The sequence below is a fragment of the Schistocerca piceifrons genome, chromosome 11 (genome assembly GCF_021461385.2).
Source record: "Schistocerca piceifrons isolate TAMUIC-IGC-003096 chromosome 11, iqSchPice1.1, whole genome shotgun sequence".
Lineage (NCBI taxonomy): Eukaryota > Metazoa > Arthropoda > Insecta > Orthoptera > Acrididae > Schistocerca > Schistocerca piceifrons.
The window spans coordinates 76,879,583-76,898,034 of record NC_060148.1 but is presented as its reverse complement, the minus strand read 5'-3'; the positions used below and the strand labels follow the sequence as shown (position 1 = coordinate 76,898,034).

The 18,452-nt window shown below is 43.3% G+C and overlaps 1 protein-coding gene across 1 annotated transcript in view; it reads left to right on the top strand.

Annotated features, from left to right (window-relative positions):
• The first annotated feature begins 4,944 nt into the window (after nucleotides 1-4,944).
• Nucleotides 4,945-18,452, top strand: part of LOC124719718 (BTB/POZ and MATH domain-containing protein 4-like) — a 45,805-nt gene continuing 32,297 nt past the window's right edge. The window contains exon 1 of the mRNA XM_047244922.1: nucleotides 4,945-5,024. The gene's annotated coding sequence lies outside the window, so the exon portion shown is untranslated. The remainder of the gene's footprint in view (nucleotides 5,025-18,452) is intronic.

Here is an 18,452-nt window from a genome sequence, read left to right as displayed (position 1 = left end):
GGTGTCCACGTCGTATGCTACTGACCTTGGAGGCAATGTTAACAGTAAGGTTACAGTTTGTGGAGACGATACATTATCTACAATGAAGGAGTGTCTGAAAGAAGCTGTACAAATATTTATTCATATTTTCACATGATTTCAAAGTAAAGGAGGCTTTGACAAATTGCTGTAAGCGGGAAGAAATGTAAGGCAAATCGTGTGATGGTGGCAAGACGAACACCCTGCTATCCACTTCAGCCTGGTTTGCAGAGAAGTTACTTACAAAATTGTGCACTTAAAAACACGCAGAAACGTCGTATTCTAAGGTTGTTGTAATATTAATGACTCACTTTTGGAATCAGTCAACTCATACAAAGACACGTGTGTGGCACACTGAGGTGATATAAAATGGAAGTATCACATAGTCTCAGTTGTAGGTAGACTAGGTGGCAGAGTGGGCGAGACACTGGATGAATGCGGTGAGTCTACAAGGGAGACAGCTTACGGAACACTCGTGTGGTCCATCCTAGACTATCGCTCGGGTGCGTGGGACCCGTTACAAAGAGAACTAACAGGGAATATTGAACGCGTACAGAGAAGGGTAGTGGGAATAGACAAAGTAGTGTTGGCGTGAAAGCCTGCTTACAGGAAATTCCAGAGCCAGCAGTGGGGGAGCAGGGCTCAGCCGGCGTGGGGACGTGTGCCCAAGTTCTGCGAGGGGCTCTCCCACACCCTCCCACCCCTCCTCCAACACAGCTCACATATCTCCGTGGCGTTCAAAAGAATTCTAACTTCCGTCATTAACGTAGTACCAGTGTATCAGTAGACTGATACCGCATGGGACCTACTGTCGCTGTAGGAAAATAGTTAAGTGGAGAAGAAATCTTAATAGTTATGGTTATTACAAAAATGTTAATAATAAGACTGCTACGGGAATCCTTCCAATTCAATGAAATTCAAAATCAGGTATGGTTCACAAATTTTGTTTCATCACTCGACTCTGCTCCTTGTCTCACAAGAATTTGAGTGAGTTGTAGGTTATAAACACAAAGGGTATACACAAAACATCTTTTCCTCGCTGTTTGAAGAGCAAATTCATGAATAATATCTTCAGAACTCAATTTTGGAACCACGCCTTGTTCTATTGACAACATGGCCGAAATGCTGCTTCGGAAATAATTCTTGACGAGCTCTGAACGTGGAAAGCTTGTTTCAGCGGAGGCGACAGTTCCTGGCACGGCTGGCAAAATTCTGTGGGCGATATAAACGCCGGGAAACGGGTTTGCAGAATCATTCGATTATTTCAGTATTGAAGTAGGAGTTTTCACGTCATCGGGCGCCATTTCTCTGAGCACATTAATTTCTGTCAAAAGAGCAGAAGCAACAATGTCTTTCGAACATTCACACTTTATGTTTACACTTAGCTCTTTCTCAAGGTTTGTAGACAGCATTTTCAATTCTTCGTTATGTATGTATTTTAAACTGTCTAGAGAAAACAAAAAGTTGAGTACTCCGGGATACTTAGCATTTGACTAAACCTCTGTTTCAAACTTTTTAACACTGTCTCAACGACAGGGTAGAAAAAATCGATCCTATATGTCTCCTCTGACGGTTGAGCTGTGCAAACCATGTCGTCACCTTCAAAATCAAATTGCTTCGCCTTCTTGCCAGTTCTCCTTTCTCCAAATTTTGGTCAAGTCTGCGAAGTTTCAGTTATCTCTTTCGCTGTTAACTGCACATTAACAAAACCTCTTTCGCGGAAATTCCCAATAAACGTAACTAGACTTTCGAGATATTTAGTTGCTACTTTCACGTCAACGTTTTGCTGCTCGAACTGCCTTACTTGCTGCGCTAATGGCAAAGACAAGGCCATACTATACGACAACGCCTACAATAAACTCGAAGCTTTTCAAATCGTCCACAGCAAGCGAGTGAGCTCCGCTCTTTGTCTTCGATTCAACAGCGCTGTCGCTCACCTCAGGAAGGGCGCCTCTCACTTCTCTCGTCTGGCACTTTAACAGCTTTGACACTCTACACTCTACTTTGAATCTGAAAGATTCATCGCTGTTAAAGTTGGCGCCCTGCGCAATAAGATTGCCCATCTCTGAGTGGACGCACTGAAAATAACGTATATTCTTTGAATTACACCAGAAAATGTGACTGCTTTTGCAGTAGATTTCGCCGCATCTGATAACACAAGGTTAAGACTGTGACTGGCACATAGCATATAAAATGCTCTTCTACATCTACATCTACATTTATACTCCGCAAGCCACCCAACGGTGTGTGGCGGAGGGCACTTTACGTGCCATTGTCATTACCTCCCTTTCCTGTTCCAGTCGCGTATGGTTCGCGGGAAGAACGACTGTCTGAAAGCCTCTGTGCGCGCTCTAATCTCTCTAATTTTACATTCGTGATCTCCTCGGGAGGTATAAGTAGGGGGAAGCAATATATTCGATACCTCATCCAGAAACGCACCCTCTCGAAACCTGGCGAGCAAGCTACACCGCGATGCAGAGCGCCTCTCTTGCAGAGTCCGCCACTTGAGTTTGTTAAACATCTCCGTAACGCTATCACGGTTACCAAATAACCCTGTGACGAAACGCGCCGCTCTTCTTTGAATCTTCTCTATCTCCTCCATCAACCCGATCTGGTACGGATCCCACACTGATGAGCAATACTCAAGTATAGGTCGAACGAGTGTTTTGTAAGCCACCTCCTTTGTTGATGGACTACATTTTCTAAGGACTCTCCCAATGAATCTCAACCTGGTACCCGCCTTACCAACAATTGATTTTATATGATCATTCCACTTCAAATCGTTCCGCACGCATACTCCCAGATATTTTACAGAAGTAACTGCTACCAGTGTTTGTTCCGCTATCATATAATCATACAATAAAGGATCCTTCTTTCTATGTATTCGCAATACATTACGTTTGTCTATGTTAAGGGTCAGTTGCCACTCCCTGCACCAAGTGCCTATCCGCTGCAGATCTTCCTGCATTTCGCTACAATTTTCTAATGCTGCAACTTGGTTTGCACCTTAATATTCTGGCTTGAACACCACTTCCATCACCTTTCATATTCGATAACTTTGACCTCTGCAGTCATGAATATCGAGTCCTAGTTCATCTAGTATCGACAAAACGGTTCCAGTCAAACTTTCTCCTGTTGCTGAAGTGACGTTCAGGAAGTCGAGGAAGTGTTCTTCTACAGTCGCTGCGTCTTCTGATAAATTTAGAGACCTAACAATCAATGTCATTTGTTCCTTGTGGCACGTATCAGGAGTACAATCAAGCATGTCAGAAAATTATTTACTTTCGATTACAGAATTAACAATGCTGTTTTTTACTTTGTTGGCAAGCAAATTTATGAGTTCATTTTGAATGTTTTTTTCCAAGAAAATGGTCATGACTTACTTGAGCCTTTACCCACCTCTAACGTTCCTGCAAAATGGGTTCAAATTCTGCTGTATTTCGATCAAACCAAGAAAACTACCATTATTTCCTTGATAGAGCTTGTCGCTGCCTCCCTTTAAGGCAATATTAGTTTGAACTAGGTACCTGATGGTGAGTATAATTCATCTTAGAACCTGACGCTAATGTTCTTTCTCTTTTTCCAGTAGTTCAAGGTCAGTATGATCAACACCACTTTGTTGTTTCAAATTAACTCGCATTCTACCCACTTTCTTGTACTGTTTATGTTGTTAAATTATTATTCATGCTCTTGAAGCCGATTTCCTAAATGAACCCAGTCACAAAGTCCATCACGTGATAGCTTGTTTGAAGGAGATAGAATATGTTTACAATAAAAACAAAGAACTTTGTCGGTAGGTTTCGAATACTTAAGCCATTTACGATCATAGTTTTTCTCAATTTGGTAAACTTCTTAATTTAAAAAGGGTTGAAAAATTTCTTCCATTCTCGTTTAAAGGATACTCAAAACTTACAATGTTATTAGGGCCTTTATGTAAAATTTCATTTATCATTGAGGATGTTCAGCTATTAGGCGAAGTGCCTGGGTGCAAACTCGTGATTGCTTCACAACTGCTAGCAGTAGGCCTACCCGCATGTGGGACAGCGGGAGGTCCGTATTCCAGTGCTTGTGCTCACTTGCATCTGAAGCACCACACGATGAGAGGCTGCTGTTAAGGACATGGCCTTTTAAGCACGCTTAAGTCTCACTCTCTGACGTTGTTGCTAGGAGAAATTTTCCGGGAGCGCCTTTTTGTGAGTTCAAAAACTGTTCAGTTGTAGCTCTTTCTTGATCTTTTGAATACAGGAATCGTATCTTTTAAATCTGTCCCTTTCATGAAAGGTTTCCCTTTTGGCTCTTTGAACTCCACAGGACAGGGAAAAACACTGTATCTTGACACACAGTGCACACACAACACGTGAAGTGGGAAAGTACGGCAGGCATATGTTTCACCTGACGACGATAAAACAATCATTCTGTGGGAAACACCTTCTGACGTGTAGAATGTAATGCTTGATTGTTATCCACAGCAATGAGTAGAAATGGCGCGGAGAGGCAGCGAGCAGCAATGAATCGAATCGACGCATGGGCAGCGGCCGTGTGTTGACAACAGACACTGTTGCGGCGCGTCCGTCTCACAGCCGCTGGTTCCCTCTACCCCGGTGTGGGTATAATTTTCTGAGAGGTACTCCAGTGGCCACAGCAGTGTCACAGTGAGCGTAGAATTGAATTACATAACACTAAAAGTAGTTTCACAAACATGTTACTTTTTTTTCAGTTTATCTGCAGTAACAAAATTAGCGCGACAGTCTTCGTATTACATTCGCATGTTCTGCGCGCGGCCCCTGGAAGCGCTGCCCCCTTTCCGAGGCCCCCGTAGCAGACTGCAGTTGGTACCTGCCGGCCTCGCAGCCGTTGGCAGCACTGACTGCGTGCCACGGCCCTGCCGCTTCAGGCGTCTGTCGCATTTGTAGCGAGTCGTGTCCAGTGTGACGTTCTGCGTTGGGGTTTCGTGCTGCTCTTTGTGCGCCCAGAATTTCTTCTGCTACACCCACATCTTTAATAAGGTAAAGACGACTGTTTTCATGCGTTCCCGCAGTGTTGAATTATTTTCTTTGTTTTCTTTTGGTTTGTTTTTGCAAAGCCACGGTAGCTGTAAGGTCTCATTCAGGTTCACTATGGAGACTATCGCGTATAAAGCAAACCGCTTTCGGTTATTACACTCTCAGAATATTAGCGAATTTCGTATTACAAGTTTTGGTACCGACATTCCTATTAATTCTGCTGTTCTACGGACTTTAGGCATTAGTGAAAAGCGTAGGCTCGGACGAGATTTCTACTCGTATTCGCGCCATTTTGTTGAATTTTTTTTCGCGAAATATAGGTTCGTATTTGTACACATGTGATCTATAAAAGGATTATTCAGCTTGTTAGGAATAACAGAACGGAATGATGGAGCACTGCTTGTGCAAGTAGATAAGATGCTATGGCAACTTCGACTATAGAGGAATTAAACAATGACTTTCCGTTAGGATACTGTGCAGACCTTGGGACAGTCTGATCCTACTCCTAATGGCTTCAAATCAAACCAAGCGAGACGCATTTTGACAGTTCCATAGTGGAGCACTGAATCAGATATTTCCCGACGTAGTCAGCTCCACGAAAACTGCCGAATTTAGTACAACTAATCTGTTAGCGTCTTTCCCCCAGTCCTGCATTAGCAATCGTCAGCACGTTAAGTCACGCAAATGTGCTTTAGTACAGAACGCTGTTCCATTGAATTTAGATATTTTCACTTTTCTAGAGTGATGTTTTTGGTGACAAGGTAGTCTGTTGGGTAGTCAGTAAGACAGATAATGTTACCCTCCATTTTGTCTTTGTTCTATATGTGTAAGTGCAGAAATAATGAATTCTTACGTTGACCTAAAATTGATCCTCTTGCTAGAAAAGTTGTCAAAATTCCCGGCGTTAGGGGCTTAGTCTTCACTTCTGTTAATAATCGTGCATCTCCAGGCAGTGACTGTGCCGTACACTTACCAAAAAAGTAGTCGGTTTTCTGATAAGGGGGTATCTGGACGAGTGAAGCAGTATCCCACGTAAAGGACCAGTACTCAAACACTTTGGCAGTAAAACCGGGCATCCTCAGAATCCTTTCTGACAAGTGTTTGTCAGTGCTCAGAACGATATCAAAATACAGAGTATCAGTTACAAATCTCGCTGCAGAACTCGACTATTATACATATTCTTGATGGAACAGTCCATAGCTGTACTTTCGGTTCATAGCGTGCACGCTGGACACTATGAACAGAGAGTTCACCTGTGGACTGTTTCATCAAAACATAAGTTGGGAGAAACTGAAACCAAACAGGTGCTGCTGAGTAATACTTTATTAGGACAAAGAATTATTCAACTGTTGCGGCTTTAAGAAGAACGCATTGTTACATCTGTAGTTGCCTACAGTATGAAGGGTGTTGCTGTTGCGTAGAGAAAGGAATGACAGTTTATATCACAGAAAGCGGATCTCTTGTCATTAGTACGTTGGGAGTAATTTCATCGTCTTTTGTGTAAGTAAATGAAAAATAGCAATCCAGGTGGTTGTAGACAAACTTCCACAAAGAAGGGCTGATACGATAGCCACCTCCCTGAAATATGGGTTGTGTTGACAAATTGGTCTGCATCCATAGATACATACATTGATCCTTGTTGCATAGTGCATTAATACATTTCGTAATGATGTGGGATGTATCACTTGAACATAAGTTTTCTTTGCACAAAATAGTAAATATTTTTATAGTTAATACTTCATGTCTAAAGGTTCATCTATTCAGTAGGAGCTGTCATTCAGGAATACTTTTATTTTCTTTTAAATGTTGTTTAGATATCTGCCGGATTTTTAATGCTATTTGGCAAATGACCAAATATTTTTGTGGCAGCATAATTCACACCTTTTTGTGACAAAGTGAGATTTAATCCAGAGTAGTGAAGATCATCGTTTCTTCTAGTGTTGTAGCTATGCACTTTGCTGTTATTTTTGAACTGGGGTGGGTCATTGACAAATGTCATAAATGAATATATGTACATCGAGGGTACTGTGAATATCTCCAGTTCATTAAATAAATGTCCACAGGGTTTCTTCGGTGGGCTCCAGCTGTTAGCCTGATGCTATGAATACTTTTCCTCTTAGTGACGAATTGCCCCCAAATACGATACCATGTGTAAGCAGTGAATGAAAATAGGTGTAGTAGGCTAATTTAATGATGTTCATCACCAATATTTTGCAATAACCCCAGTAGCATAAGTAGCTCAACCTAATCATTTCAGCAGATAATTGATGTTTCTTCAAATTCAATTTCTCATCAGTGTACACATCCAGAAATTTTGAATACCCTGCCTTAGCAACAGACTTGCGTTCATAGCCTATATTTATCAATGGTGTTACGCCATTTACTGCACAGAATTGCATACACTGTTTTTTCTCAAAATTTAATGAGTGTCCATTTGCAGAGGACCACTTAATAATTTTGTCAAAGACATTATTTACAATTTCCTTGACTGTGATTACTGTACTTGTATCATTAGCAAAAAGAACTAGCTTTGCATCTTCATGAATATAGAGAGGTGAATCATTAATATATATCGAGAACAGTAAGGGACCCAAGACTGAACTGTGTGGGACACCATTTTTGCAGACAATCTGTAGTGCTAATTTCAGCCTTCTGCATTCTTCCAGTTAAATATGAATTAAACCATTTGTGCACTGTCCCACTCATGCCACAGTACTTAAGCTTGTGCAGAAGAAATTCGTGATTCACACCATCAAAAGCCTTTGAGAGGTGACAAAATATCCTAATGGGTGATGTTTGGTTATTCAGTACATTTAATATTTGATCAGTGAAAGCATATTTATAGCATTTTCTCTTGAAAAGCCTTTCTGAAAACCAAACTGACATTTTGTTAGTACTTCATTTTTACAGGTACGTGATGCTACTCCTGAATACATTACTTTTTCAAGACTTTTGAATAAAGCTATCAGAAGTGAGACTGGCTGGTAGTTGTTAGCATCAGACCTATCCCCATATTGGAAATACGGAAGCGTCCGATCCCGCCCATCTGCTTTGATGTCCCAAATATGGCGGAAACGACCGTAAACCACGATTCCAATATGGCGCATATAAAGTCGTTACGTACACATTGAGGGCGAAAATACATCGAAAAACAAACACACACACTTTCCACAAAAAGCCTAATGACACTAACGGGACAAGTGCGGGAAATGGGGTGTTTTTGGGTGGGGGCAAACTAAATATAAACTAATTTGGACGCCCACCCCCATACAAAACACAAAACGACGAAAAAAACAGACATCACAAAACTCCCCAAATACCACTAAACACAATATGATCTGGAATCGGACACTTCCCTTGACCTATATAGCTCAACAGCAGCTCCCGATCCCATAAATTAGGATCAAACCCTTTCCTTGGCCTATATAGCTCAAAAACATCTCCCGATACCAATACCAACATACACAGCCACACATTGGGATCGAACACCTCCCTTGATCTGCGCACTGTTAATTTTGCCCGTCATATCCATTCCTGAACAAAAACAACAACCGATTAATTTTACTAAAATTACCACACGATGTACAGCGAACACTAAATTAACTTTCACACAAAATCGTTAACTCACTGAAACGAATTCCACTACAAACACTGCTGACACACTAACAATTCTGGATAATGAACAAAAGCAAACTGAGCCCATTACACCACACGAACGAAAACCCTGAACATACCACCAGAGAGCACAACAAACCACAACACGATGACATCTACAAACATGCCACACTCACAAACCAAACTCCGCGCCGTCGTGACGTCACACACGACACCCTTACGTCACGGGTCAAAGCCGACGCGTAGGATCGGACGCTTCTGTCGACCCCTCATTTTTACGCAGTTTTTGAACAACAGAGTATTTCAGTCTATGAGGAAAAATACATATCTGGCTGAGACTCCTACTTATTTGTTGGGAACAAGATTTCAGTACTCCGTAGCACAGCGAGAGGTCTAGGTTGGTGTGGAGTAAGGTGGTATGGCTGTGAGACGGGTAAGACAATGAACGTGAATGCGAAATAAAGGGTGGGGCTACGGGGTTCGTATGTAGCATGTACTTCATCATAAGAGCAAACCAGATGTAAACAAACGCAAGCGGGATGACTGGTCATCAGCCGTAGCTATCTTACCACTGGTGGTGCTCCGCTCTTGGAAGTAGGTCCAACTTAAATGTTCGATAGCTTATTAGTATGTCAGTGCGGAAGAACCTTTCAGACATTCTGACGTATTAACAGCCATCAACGTCTATCTTAATCGTACTTCACCTACGTAACTTTTATCTTAAATGGTGTACAGTCAGTGTCTCTGTAACCAGTACTTGTGCTCTGATTGTCTCGCTGTTCATACGTACCGCGAAAATGGACGACACTGCTTCCTGCTTCGTAGTGAAACACGCGCGTGGAACACCGTTAATGGCGAGAAACAAGTAGTTAATGTTCTTCACAAGATTACAGACAAAAATCAGATTTTGACTTTTTTTCGAGTAGGACTATGTATCAGAAATAAGGGAGGTGTTAACTACATGCGTGGCGTGATAGACAGGGTCGTAGACTGACCATCGTGTGTGCCGGCAGGCGGTGGTTCTACACTCCACGTGGTGCGAAATTTTCTTTGTTCGGTTTAAATACCTAAAGCATTTAAATATGAAACTCATCACATGTACATATACATCTATATGGTTACTCTGCAATTCACACTTAAGTGCCTGGCAGAGGGTTCATCGAACCATTTTCATACTACTACTACTACTACTACTACTACTCTACCATTCCACTCTCGAATGGCGCGTGGGAAAAAGGAAGACCTATATCTTTCCGTTCGAGCTCTGATTTCTCTTATTTTATGATCATGATGATTTCTTCCTACGTAGTTGGGTGTCGACAAAATATTTACACATTCGGGAGAGAAAGTTGGAGATTGAAATTTCGTAAATAGATGTCTCCTCAATCAAGACTGCCTTTGATTCAGTGACTCTCAGCCCAACTCGCGTATCATATCAGTTACACTCTCACCCCTATTTCGCGATAACACGAAATGGGCTGCCCTTCCTTGAACTTTTTCGATGTCCTCCGTCAATCCTACCTGGTAAGGATCCCATACCGCGCAGCAATATTCCAGCAGAGGATGGACAAGTGTGATGTAGGCTGTCTCTTTAGTGTCCTGCCAACAAAGCGCAGTCTTTGTTTCGCCTTCCCCACAATATTATCTGTGTGATCTTTCCAATTTAAGTTGCTCGTAATTGTAATTCCTAGGTATTTAGTTGAATTGATAGCCCTAAGATTTGTGCGATTTATCGTATACCAAAAATTACTCGGATTTCTTTTAGTACCCATGAGCATGACCTCGCACTTTTCTTTGTTTAGTGGCAAGTGCCAATTGCCACTTTTCGCACCACACAGAAATTCTCTCTAGATCATTTTGTAGTTGGAATTGATCGTCTAATGGCTTTACTAGACTGTAAATTACAGCGTCATCTGCAAACAATCTAAGGGGGCTGCTCAGATATCTCCTAGATCATGTAGGTAAATCAGGAACAGCAGAGGATCTATGACACTACCTTGCGAACGCCTTGTATCACTTCTGTTCTACTCGATGATTTCCGTCTATCGCCACGAACTGTGACCTCTCTCGGAGAGGAAATCACGAATCCAATCACACAACTGAGACGATACTCCATATGCACGCAATTTGATTAATAGTCGCTTGTGAGGAATTACTCCTATTTCCTTTCTTGAATATTGGTGTGACATTTGCTACTTTCCAGTCTTCAGGAACAGACCCTTCGTCAAGTGAGCGGTTGTATATGATTCATAAGAAAGGCGGTGTTGTCTGCATACTCTGAAAGCAACCTGACTGCTATATCATCTGGACCTGAAGACTTGACTTAGTAAAGTGATTGTTGTTTCGCAACACCAATCTACTTTTGTCAATCACGCTAACAACTGTTCTGGTTTCGAATTCTGGAATATTTACTTTCGTGAAGGAATTACGGAAAACTGTATTTAGTAAGTGCGCTTTAGTGGCACCACCATCGGCAACTTCTCCATCGCTATCGCGCAGTGACGGTGTTGACTGTTTTCTGCCACAGGTGTACTTTACATACGACCAGAATCTCTTTGGGTTTTCTACCATATTTTGAGACAATGTTTCATTGTGGAATCTATAAAAATAAGTTCTGGCCATCGTACTCGGCGCAGCACAAGGGAACAGACGGAAAAATTTAAGTTCCTCTTCCACCCACGAATGGCGCGTGGGTAGGGTGATCCTCGGTAAGGCGTCTTTATTGGCCGCAGTTTCTCGATTTTTCTCGTCGTCGTCATTTCGCTGCAAGCCTGGAAGCTTCGAGGAGACGCGCTGGCACGGCGGAACAGCGGTTTGTGGGCAGGAAGCGGGCGTCCGCGCACTGCAGATAACTGCGAGTCGCCAGTCCAGGGTCAGCGGGTGACGTCACGCGGCGAGGCTGGTGGAAACCGAGCACACTGAAGAGCGGGGGGGAGGGGGGGGGAGCAGCAAAGTCGTGTGAGGTTTGAATCTGTAGGTGGTTACTTAGTTTTACTGCATGCTCCATCACGACATTAATTTTGTGGTGCTTATGTTTAGATTTGGTTGATACTCGAGACCTGTTGGAAAAGAGCACTATAACGTATTACGGTTACGTACATGAGGGTATACAGATACATTCATGACGGTGCATTTTGTGTGGTTCATATCGTTTGAAAGCGATGTTTCACGCTGAGCCGGGAAACATTGGCGCGTAAAAAATGTGTACGCCACATGAAGTTTTCAGGCAGAAGAACGTTTCCTTCAGCTTGTATAAATCATACAGAAGTGTACATGTTGGCATAATTTGACAATAGTAATTGTATAAATTTTTCGTTCCGGTATAGATATAGTAAAAGTTGTCTGTGGACTGGCGCGAACACAAACACACACACACACACACACACACACACACACACACACACACTTATTAGTGGTCCTACAAGGCTTTAGTTTTTACCGACTGAGCTGCGGAACCATGGAAACAGACTGAGGTGGCGGTGTAGGCCGGGAGATTTGCACCCGGGGTTGCTCGGCCGGTAGGAGAAAGCCGTCCCGTTTCTCGCGACTTGGCCGGTCTGCTCGGCGGTGGAGATGACCCGAAGTTACGGGGGCGGCGCAAACACCCAGATCCCGAGAGAAGGAAATTAGCGACTCTGTCGGGAATCGAACCTGGGACGCTAAACACAGACTGCGGACACTGCTGCACCGACCGTGAACACGAGTCTGTCTAGGATACGCTGCGTGGGGGGGCTCACCACCTCTCCTCCCTGTTAGTAGTAGTCAGTGTTTCGAAATTCTTCCGTTCATTACCGCCTTAACAACGTCGCATTTTGTCTCTCTGGGGGGGGGGGGGGGGGAATGCGACGACGTTCTACAAAACAAAAATCTACACCTGCCGATTCTGCACACCCGCTGGCGCATAAAATGGCACTTTTTCATTCTAGTATGCATAGAGCGATATCCATTCCCCTATCCGCAGAAGCCTTGGAACACGAACTGGCAACCCTTGAAACAACAGCCCGAAATAACGGTTACGAGCTTGAAATAAAGAGACGGCTCTATGACAGGAAAGTAGATAATAATAAAAGTTCCACGTTAGGTTATCGTGCTGGAAGTCAGTCCCTTCATAGGTAAAGTTTCATATTAAATAGGGCGTCTTCTAAAGAACCAGGGGTTCAAGACAATTTTGCCTACTAATAGTAGGCTGCAGAAGAACCTGATTCACACTTTGAAAAAGCCTAAATTGTCGTTATCCGGAGTTTACAAGATTGCATGTGGCAATTGTCCGAAATTTTACATCGGCCAAACAGAAAGAGCCTTACTAACGAGATACAAGGAGCCTGTCCCTACTAAAGTTGCAGATGGCAAGCGTGGTTAGACATTCGCTGAACACTTGGTGCAAACGGCTCACACACTCAACCCTCCGAATAATACTCAGCTCTTGCATTGCGAAGTTCACGTACTACACGACAAAAAATAACCTTCTTAACGACCAGCTGCAGCTGCGAAGCAAAAACTTTTTTGAAAGTGTTCAACCGTTATTCCATCCGCCATAATCGTAGGGAGTAATCAACATGTTTTAGCACTCCCGTTTCGCCCAATAGCTGGGATTATCCGGTATTTCAAACCCGTAGTTATCCCCATGCGGTCAAGTTCGATGTTTAGCCCAAATATGCTAGGTTGGCTTAAAATAGTAAACGCATTGGTCCCTTCACTTTTGACGTCCAACAAATTATTACAAATTTTAAGAAAGTCGCTATATCTGTGCTCCTTACTGGACAACGTGTACGTCAATTTCGTTAGCCGCACCTGGTAGTTCATAAAATTTTAAGTTCAGGAGTACACGTTGGTACCAGTGTTAACAGAGTGTCGCGCATGCGCTCTCGAGGCTGTGGACAGTACCAGTACAACGTCCGTTGCTGCCGTACAGCGGTCGCGGAGTGGGGCCGTGGCTGTTTCCCGGGTAAGTTATTACAACGTGGCGACGTATTTCTCTATTATAGTTTTTAGTTTCTGACGTTGCCCTGTATGGACAAATCGTAGTTCATTTTATTCTGAAGAAGGTTGGGTTGTCCCAACTGAGGCTGTTGTTAATTTCAAATTAATATTTATACAGCTGCTGACTGAGCCGCGAAATGTTGAAAATGTTATAATAACCTCATCTCCTCTTCATTACTGCTCATACATAAGCAGCTTATTTTCTGGAGTTGGGGTTTCGGAGCGTCGTTGGTGGCTGCTCCACACGCCGTGCAGGGCGGCGTGAGGCGCACACAGATTGTCCCTGCAGCTGAAAGCAGCGCCGTGCCGTATTCGCGGTGCGCACTAAAGGCTGCCGACACAGACTGCCGCATATCGGCGGCCATATTTCTCTGCACGGCATGCAGCCCGTCTTGTTCTCTGGAGTGCGTTAGCTTTATTCACAAAAACGTGATACCTGGTTTTGGTAGATACATGCGGACATTAGTTTGAAGAGGTACGGGCACAGACAAATTTCGAAACTACCGATACCGGCTGTGTTTTACACATAAGGATGACGTCGTTTTGAGATCTCGTGATACCAGAAGACAGGAATGTGCTGCAGGAAACTCTCGTGCCTACGTCACTCGCTATTCCAGTTCGCTGCTGAGCTCGGAATAGAAATGAAAGAAAACTACAGGTTCCCCTAGAAACGTCCTTTCGTGCAAGAAATATAACTGCGTCTTTGTAAAACAAAACGGAAGCTAAACCTACCGCTGATGAAGAAGAGAGCATACTTTTAAACTGGGCCAAGCCATAGATCCAGTCTCATGTGTACGCCGTGACAACAGTATTGTGGGAAATCGTAACCCATTAGTCTCCGTCAATGCACGATAATTCCAATTGCATATTCCAGTGTACTCAACGAGATTCTAAATCGAAATACAATGATACGTAGTTCTGAAATGAATTCAACCCCATGTTTGCAATGTACGTGTTAATTCCATCTCCGGATCACACTTCAGCGCCCTTGAGAGATGCAGACACACTCTTCTCACGATTACAGCTGTGGTAAACATTACCAAATGGTTTCGCGTTTTACGAACCCGGATTGACGTGAGCTGTGGAAGTTTGTGCGGCATTCGGATTAGAGTTCAGATCCGGCCCAAATTTTCGTGTTTCGCAAACAGCGGCCGTGTGTCCGGCTTCGCGAAATTTGAATACATTACCGAATAAATGTAAAACTGTTTCCCATCCACACGAACCTACCGTTATATATAGGGTATGTTTGTCAAGCCCTAACAACTTGTATATCGGAAAAAAACAGAATAAATGGCGATTTCGTAAGTTTTTCATTACTGTGTCAGATGTTACACTTGCACATGTTCTGTATAAAGGAGATAACCTAAAGTGAATCGTTACCACTGCCTGGTTGCTTATACTGTTGTAAAACTTGCTGATACTTTAGTTTTGTGAAGCACGATGGATGAAGCTTGCGTATCTACACATGTTGAAATTTGTGCTGTAAGGCGTGGGCGGATACCTCAGCTGGCAATAGTGAAGCTTCCACGTTGGCAACCTCATGTGGGGCGTAAACGTCGCAACAGCCAGAATACGCGGGTGTGGTTGACGCTTCGCTGATAGGCGCGGAGGCAAATACTCTGCCTGCGTGGCTGAAACACTGAGGAGACACACAGCCACTGCGAGAGAGAGAGAGAGAGAGAGAGAGAGCGGTCTGCCACCGGGGAGCGGCCGCCCGCCGCGGCCAGCCCAGGCTCCACAGAGGCCGGGACTTCCCCGGGCAGCTGGCGCAGTGCGGCCACACCCGCGGAAAAAAAGTACCTGTCGCTGTGTGGGAGAGGAGTGTGCGGCAGCGAGGCTGACGTGGCGACGGAGCGCAGAATGGCCTTCCTGCCCCAAGTACCCTCCGCCACACACCGTAAAGTGGCCGGAGGTAGCTGTTCTTTTTATTTTTGGATCGCACTCCAGCTCAGGACTCATTTTGTACTGCTAGATGTAGAATGTCGTATCAGAATCAAAGTTCATCGACGAAGTATGTTCGTCATAAACGATAGTGAAATTTAGATATAGCTCTGTCATTGCTTAAAAGAGCTATTTTTGTTTCAATTAAATCTTAAGGTAGCTTTAGTAGCTTGCTAACTGTTGACTTTGCTTTAAAGTGACTTCACATTTTTTCAGTAATTACAAAAATGGTTCAAATGGCTCTGAGCACTATGGGTCTTAACTTCTGAGGTCATCAGTCCCCTAGAACTTAGAACTACTTAAACCTAACTAACCTAGGGACATCACACACATCCATGCCTGAGGCAGGATTCGAACCTGCGACCGTAGTGGTGGCGCGGTTCCAGGCTGTAGCGCCTATAACCGCTCGGCAACCAGGGCCGGCTATTTCCTATTGTACTTGGACGAAACGTGAATAATTCATAGTCATACCAACAGTGTTTGTCGGTATTTTGCGTGATACTTTAAAGTCCTCCAGGAATTATGTTGAATGACGAGCTGCGTTAGCGTAATGGTGAAGGTGCTTGGCTGCTAAGCAAAAGGTTCTGAGTTCAAACCTTGTGCGGTGTTTAATGTTTTCTTTATTTAAAAACAATATCGAAGTGTCTTCATGAATTTCATTCGTTGAATGTAATTATCTGAAATTACTAGTGGCAACTAAAATCGACCATATGGAAAGTATACGCTATGGACTTTTACCTCTGCAAACTCTTCAAAATTTCGTGCAATGGTTTACTACACTTAATGCTGCACAATAACTGCGTTGAACATCGAAACAAAATTAAGTCATTTATGGGGGGGAAAGTATCAGTGAAGATTTGTTAAAATCAAATTTTTGGGCCAGATAGTTTATGTGAAATCGAATAAGTTTGTCGAAGCAGTGGGAACACCATGTGTCTGCACAGGCGAGCAGTGCAGTGATGACAAAACCGCACACAGCACGGAATGCGGGGAGCACGTCTCTGTAGCAGCCTTGGTGGCTTTACTTCGTGAACTGCGCGCTCCCCCCTAAACGTAAGTTTGCGAACTATACTATACTATGGCGCTGCTTCTCTTGGTGCGTGCAACTGGCAACGCAGCAATCTCCCGCGTCTGGGCGGGCATGCGCGAGCCGCCGAGATATTTGAATTGAACTACACCACAAATCGACACAATGAGGTTCTTGGTAAGCTGAGCTCTCTGGTCGCCAATTACTTGTTTAATGAGACACTCTTTCAGAATTCTGTCACAGTAGCTGTTCCAAAAATGAATGTTAAAATTATAGTGTGTTTTGGCAAGAAGTACAATTAAACCGGTCAACAAGAGAAATGTGACTGTTACTCACAAATAGTGATGCTTCATCGAATGAGAAAAGATCAACAATTCACACAAAAATAAACCGCCAATGCTGTTGGAATTGTGATTGAATCCCATAACCCATCGTATTTTTAACACTGAACGACTGGAATGGAAACTTAACAAAGAATTTTATTCCTTTCCTTCATCTGAGGAGTATTAAAACAATGACGAGCGTAGCCGTCGGGCAATACGAGACACATGCCATATACTGGTTACTGACTTACGGCTTGCAAACGGACAAAATGCGATTCGCGAATAAAACGGTTGTTGCTGAGAAAAGTAAACAGTTGATAGGCGACACAACACATTGCTCAGTGAGCTGAGAATAATGCGCGCGACGGGAATACGGCAGCTGGCCGTGTGTGTTTTGTGAGAGGAAGAGATCACGTCGTTCGAAAGACATCGCCATATAATTAGATCTGCCTTCATTGGCAATACAGTTCAACAAGTTAAATACATCAAATCACCACAGACTTTGACGATACTCGTACTTTCGAAATAATACCGACCACTACTTCATTTGTGTAGACAGTTGTATAATTAGTTTATTAATGCTGTGTGTGTGTGTGTGAGAGAGAGATATTGCAGAAGCATAAATGGTCATGAGTAAGCTATCGTTAACAGAAATATGTCGTATGTCATGGTCCCGCTTTCCTGTTTGATGATGACAATTACCTTTTAATTGTTTTTTCCTAGTTCCTACGCTTCGAATTGTCGTAATGCATGCGATCTAATGCGTAGGATTTGGGTCTAAGAATGTAGTCGCTGTGATGTTCACGCGAGGTACACTCAGCTGTGTAATGTCCCTGAGCTGTCGAAGTCATTTCTAAAGCTGAAGACAGCGTCGTGTTTTATTTCGAGGCTCGTCTAAATGCGCTCGGACCTGCAGGCACAGAACATCGCGTGTCCAGTGACATACGTACTGTTCTGTGAAGTGAGTAAGCTTTATTTTGCAGTTGTTGCCGGTAGTAATACCTTGAATTCAGTATAAAGAGCGGCAAAGTAGAGACTAGTATTACAATAAAATAGTCGCCCAGAACAAGGTTGTAACAGACAAAACTAATTTCCTTTTTCAGGAAGAAGGAAACATTCTGTTGCACACAGGTTTATACTGCGAAAGACAAAATTACAATGAAACAAGTCTACTGACCTCGTTATTTGACTAACAAGCACTTGTAAGGGTCACATGTAGATTAAAAAACAAGTACTTGAGAAATAATCTTGCTCTACATACCTCATCTGGTGACTTTGCCACTATTAACACCCCTTCTTTGATACTTCTGTACACTACTGGCCATTAAAATTGCTACACCACGAAGATGACGTGCTACAGACGCGAAATTTAACAGACAGGAAGAAGATGCTGTAATATGCAAATTATATGCTTTCCAGAGCATTCACACAAGGTTGGCGCCGGTGGCGACACCTACAACGTGCTGACATGAGGAAAGTTTCCAACCGATTTCTCATCCACAAACAGCAGTTGACCGGCGTTGCCTGGTGAAACGTTGTTGTGAT